At 44.2% G+C, this 5,780-nt stretch overlaps 1 pseudogene; it reads right to left on the minus strand.

Moving 5' to 3' along the window:
• Positions 1 to 3,785: 3,785 nt before the first annotated feature.
• On the minus strand, positions 3,786 to 5,531 carry LOC112926017 (serine/threonine-protein phosphatase 2A catalytic subunit beta isoform-like; annotated as a pseudogene).
• Between the last annotated feature and the right edge of the window lie 249 nt (positions 5,532 to 5,780).

Consider the following 5,780-nt stretch of genomic DNA (forward strand, 5'->3'; position numbering starts at 1 on the left):
GTCAGTTAAGCAACTACCTTCAGCTCACATGATCCTAGAGTCCTGGGATCAAGCCCCAAGTCGGGCTCCCAGTTCAGCAGAGAATCTGCTTCTCCCTCTCCCTCTGCTCCTCAACTCATGCTTGCTCTCTCTTTCTCTCAAATAAATAAATAAATAAAATTTTCTTTAAAAATCTATTTAAAAAATAAAAGGCAAACTCATGGATATTTGTCAAAATTTGACTCAGCTCCTGTACATACTATTTGATTCTATTTTCATGTTCTAAGTTAGGGCAAATACCCCCTACGCAAGTCTGAGTGGGTTTCCCATATATAATTTCTATCTGAGCCCTGCTTCTAAGGGACACCCTTACATAGAGGAGGGCAGCAGCAAGTGCTTTTTCCCATGTCAGGCCAGTCTCTTGACACGTTTTAGCCAGGGCTTTCTTTAAAGTATGGTTCATTTTTTCTGTTTTACTGTTGATTGGGGAGGGGGGCGGGACAGTTCCTAGCCTCAGTTTAAGCAGCACCATTCTACATGTCGTTGCACACGCCACATTGCATTTTATCTGTTTAAATCTCTCTTCCTCATTAAGCTATGGACTGAGCACCAGCAGGGAGACTTCTTATTTCTTCAGCTTTTTTTTTTTTTAAGATTTTATTTATTTATTCATGAGAGACACAGAGAGAGATGCAGAGACACAGGCAGAGGGAGAAACAGGCTCCATGCAGGGAGCCCGATGTGGGACTCAATCCCGGACTCCGGGACCACGTCCAGAGCCAAAGACAGACACTCAACCGCTGAGCCACCCAGGTGTCCCCAGATTTTAATTCCCACTATCCAGCTTCTGACCGGACAAAGAGTAGACAATAATAAATTGAATTAAAATAGAAGGTCGAGGCTGGATCTCCTAGGACCATAAATGTCGAAATAAAACCAAAGCCTTTGTCCTCCTGGACCAGGATCCCTCAAACCCCATCCCCTTTGTCCAAAGTCAGAAGGAGTTCCAGAACTTGGGGACAGGCCGAGATGACAGATGAGACAGCATGTTACATGCTGTCTTTCCCAAACGACCACCAGAACAACATGCTGATAAAACATGGCTGAGTTCCCTCTTCTCTCTGTAAAATTTGGTCTTCTTAGCATCTTAGAGAGGGGAGAGCAAAGTGAGAGGTTTGTGAGGTTTCAGAGTCGGGGTTAAGGCAGTCAGCCATTTTTAAATAAAGGGTTTGATTAGGATTAGGTAAGGATCACAATACTTTAAGATTGATGGCCACAGCAAAAGGAGCATTTTTACAGCAAAGTCTTGGGGATTAAATTTGTCTTTTGGTGTTTTCTGCAATTTTAAGTTATTTCAACTTCTACCTTCTGTGCCAGTTTCCTGAAATGGTCAATTTATGTTGATGAAGACAGTGGAATGAGAAAGCCACGTTAATGCAGAGAGTGGCTGTGTGGGGTGTAAATGGTTTCAGCTCTCACGAGTCAGGAGGCCCAACTGAGGTAGGAGAGAGCTGGGGAGGTTCATAGCTGATGGGTCCTTATCTATAAATTTCTCATCAAGATGCTAGAAAATAATTTTGCAACAGGAAACTCCCATCCCTCCTAACACAATAATGCCATCTGTTCTCCTGGCATGGATTTTTAGTCACTGGTCCTATGGAAAGCTTTTTGGTTTTTCTCCTCCACAGGTTTAGCCTTGACTCAATCAAGAGGCTAGAATAAGTGCTTAAAATCTTTTCACCCAGAGCCTACCATGGTCTATGCGAGCATTTGCCAGTGGGCAATTCACATAGGACCATACCCGTGACCTTTTCCACACCTCTCCTGGTCTGTATGCAGTCCGGAAGCAGGAGGCCTGCCCTGCCACTTACAAAGTGATTATTCTGTAGCAGGCATCAGGCAAAATGAGCAAGCCCAGCAGGTGGGGGGGAATGCTGACACTCATTAGAAAGGTCAAGCAGTGCGGGGAGCATCCAGCTTCTGTGTGGGAGACATGCATGCATCTGGCCCAGACAAGAACACCTAATCTAATTTCTAAACAGGAAGAACATAGTTCCCTAGGATGGAACACCAGGCCTGATTTGCCTAGATGCTTATGGGCAGTGGCAGGTGGGGGATGACTACCATTTACTGAGGACCTGTACAGCATCTTTTTACACAGCATTTCATGGAAAAGCTTACCACATCCAGACTTTGCAAATTGAGTATTTTCAATACCCTACGTGGAGAAAGACCAAACCAGAGAGAGGCTTCTCTGTTTAAAGGAAATTTATAACAAACTGTCTTTCTGAAATTAAGGAAGCATTCCCTGGTTTTGTTTTTTAACCAATTAACTTCTCTTTGACGGTTATCCAAAAGAAAGTACCAGTCAATATTTTCCACTGGATGCATGCTATCCAACTAGGTGAAGTGAGATCTGACTTCCCAGTCTCGGCCACATCAACAATCTTCTCATCTCATTTGTTAATTGTGAATAAAATAAAGAGATCTTGCGGGCTCCCACCATGGAGCCTGCTTCTCCCTCTGCTTGTGTCTCTGCCCCCCTCTCTCTCTCTCTCCCTCTGTGTCCATCATGAATAAATAAATAAAAATCTTAAAAAAAATTATTAAAAATGGGGATCCCTGGGTGGCTCAGCGGTTTAGCGCCTGCCTTCGGCCCAGGGCACAGTCCTGGAGTCCCAGGATCGAGTCCCACATCGGGCTCCCACCATGGAGCCTGCTTCTCCCTCTCCCTTCTCCCTCTGTCTCTGCCTCTCTCTCTCTCTCTCTCTCTCTCTCTCTCGCCCTCTGTGTCTATCATGAATAAATAAATAAAAATCTAAAAAAAAAATTATTAAAAAAAAAAAAGATCTTGAAAGGGTAGAGAGCCCATTCTTTCTGAAACTACATAAAGTGCTGCCCTGTAATACTCACTTACTCATTTAGAATTGGGAATGAGGGGTTACTTTAAAAAAGTAAAATACTTGGGGCACCTAGTTGGCACAGCCATAGAGCATGCAACTCTTTTTTTTTTTTTTTTTTAAAGATTGTATCTATTTGAGAGAGCGAGCACACACAAGTGGGGAGCAGGGAGCAGAGGGAGAGGGAGAAGCAGGCTCTCCACTGAGCAGGGAGCCAGAGGACACAGGGCTCCACCCCAGGATCCTGAGATCATGACCTGAGCCAAAGACAGATGCTTTACCAACTGAGCCATCCAGGTGCTCCTGAGCATGCAACTCTTGATCTCAGGGTCAGGAGTTCAAGCCTCACATTAGGCATAGCATTTACTTAAAAAAAAAAGGGGGGGGGTGGGGGTGGGAATGAGGCAAGTTTTCTTTAATTTCTCCACATGCTGCAGCTCTGTCCTCTGGCTTCTACGACTCTGTTCTTCAAGCCTCTATCTCTGGTTCCTCTTTTTTTGTTTTTGTTTGTGTTTAAAATGGAAGTTTATTTGTTCAGTACACTGAATAGGAAGCAAGAGCACTGTCATGACAAATATACAGAAATATGCAGATCGACATAAAAGAGTAATTTAGTTTAAATGAAGGGAAACCTTTATTTATTTATTTGTTTGTTTGTTTATTTATGGAAACCTTTTTAAATGTTATGAAAACACACTTCCCAAAATCTTTTCTTCTGTTAACTATACATTTCAATAAAAAAAAGGGTAATGGATTAAGTGGAAGTGAGCTTGTGAATTTTTCTTAAAAATAAAACTCCAGGGGATCCCTGGGTGGCTCAGTGGTTTAGCACGTGCCTTCGGCCCAGGGCATAATCCTGGAGACCCGGGATCGAGTCCCACGTTGGGCTCCCTGCATGGAGCCTGCTTCTCCCTCTGCCTGTGTCTCTGCCTCTCTCTCTCTCTGATGAATAAATAAATAAAATCTTTTAAAAAATAAATAAATAAAATAAAACTCCAAGTCCATCAATCCATACCAGTTAAACACTATCACTAAAATTTCCAAATAAATGCAAAATGAGATGAATCTTTTTTTGCTTAACAGTCCAGAGGAAAATGGTTACTACAAATACAGCAGGCAAACTGTTAAGACTGACCAATCTAGAAAATAATACCGTACTAAATTTCAGTCTCAAATGTGCTAAATGTGGGGCACCTGGGTGGCTCAGTGGTTGAGCACCTGCTTTCGGTTCAGGTAGTGATCCAGGGTCGGTCCTGAGATCGAGTCTCACATGGGGCGCTTCGCCAGGAGCCTGCCTCTCTCTCTCTCTCTCTCTCTCTCTCTCTCTCATGAATGGAAAAATAAAATCTTTAAAAAAGAAAATTGTGCTAAATGCTCATCATTAGCACGGCACATTTTAGTCCATGATACAGTTTAATGCCAAGGCAGATCCCCATTTGTTAAGAAATACATAGATTACTGTTGCTTTTTTTGGCTTTGTTTGTAAAGCCGGTATACTTTCTCATACAAAGGCAGATATTTCCCAGGAGGAATTTAGGAAGTAGTTTGGGGTACACTGGGTAATATGAGGCTCTCCACCACGAAGTGCTGGGTCAAACTGAGGGAATGAGTATTTTAAAGTGTCATCTAATTCCACAATAGCAGCTGGCATCCCACAACAATAACAGTAACTGGGTGTCCTAAAAATGGTAACCACACTCTGATCCAGACACCAATGTATTCCTCCATTACAAGCTGGTGAGCTCGAGAAACCAGTGTGAGACCACTGGCATGGCTAAACGTTTCAGAAATGTCCAAATATACAGCCAGGACGAGGTAGTGAAATATCCCACCAACTACGATCATCTGGATCTAACCACTACAGATCACACAACAGGCCCTCCTGTGGAACTTCCTGTTAATGATTCAAGGCTCTCATATGATCCAGTCCATTTAGGGATGGAGAGAGGCCACCATGGAGGCCAAATATCTGCCCATCTACTAAAGCTGTAAGTGGAAGATAATCAAATCTGTAAAATATTTCCACACTTTGGCCAATTCCATACTTTCATAGACATTCATCATAGAAGCCATATACTTGGGTAATTTGTCGGCTTTCACGGTTTCTTCTCAATATTGCAGTGTGTTGTAGGTCACACACCGTTAAGACCACAAGACAGTCGCAGCCTCCACTGAGTATAGCTTATGTCCACATAGTCGCCCATGAAGAGATAGATAGTTTGTACCTGGCGATAGTCTACCAATTCTAAAGAGTTCCATGGGATCATGGGATTGGGGCAGTCTGGGTGGCTCAGCGGTTTAGCGCACCTTCAGCCCAGGGCCTGATCCTGGAGACCCGGGATCGAGTCCCGCATCGGGCTCCCTGCATGGAGCCTGCTTCTCCCTCTGCCCATGTCTATGCCTCTCTGTGTGTGTGTGTCTCTCATGAATAAATAAATAAAATCTTAAAAAGAAAAAAAAAAAAAGATCATGGAATTGGTCATGCATATTTCCATACAGAATAACAGGAAAATGAACCTCCTGCACTTTCGAGTCTTTTGTTAAAATTTCCTTAGCCTTTTTGTCAAGGAAAAGGGACCTACCTGATTATCATTCTCCATTCAGCTGCTTGACCCACTGGTGCAGCTCCTTGGTGAATGCCTAGTCGTCCATAGTGGCCGGACCCCCTTCCCCATCCATCATCCATCCATCCATCGCCTCCATCCCCCTTCACAGCCCGGGCACTGCTCCCTTCTCCAGCTGCTGCCAGCTTCCAGCAGCAGAGGAAGGAGTAGGGAGCAGGGAAGATGGCAGCAGCCCCCTTGCACCACCTAAGGCCAGCCTCGAGGGGGCTGCGTGAACGAGGAGGGATGGGTGCAGGATGCAGGCCGGTTAGACGGAGTGCCAGAGGGCTTCAGGGTC

The sequence above is a fragment of the Vulpes vulpes genome, chromosome 12 (genome assembly GCF_048418805.1).
Source record: "Vulpes vulpes isolate BD-2025 chromosome 12, VulVul3, whole genome shotgun sequence".
Taxonomy (NCBI): domain Eukaryota; kingdom Metazoa; phylum Chordata; class Mammalia; order Carnivora; family Canidae; genus Vulpes; species Vulpes vulpes.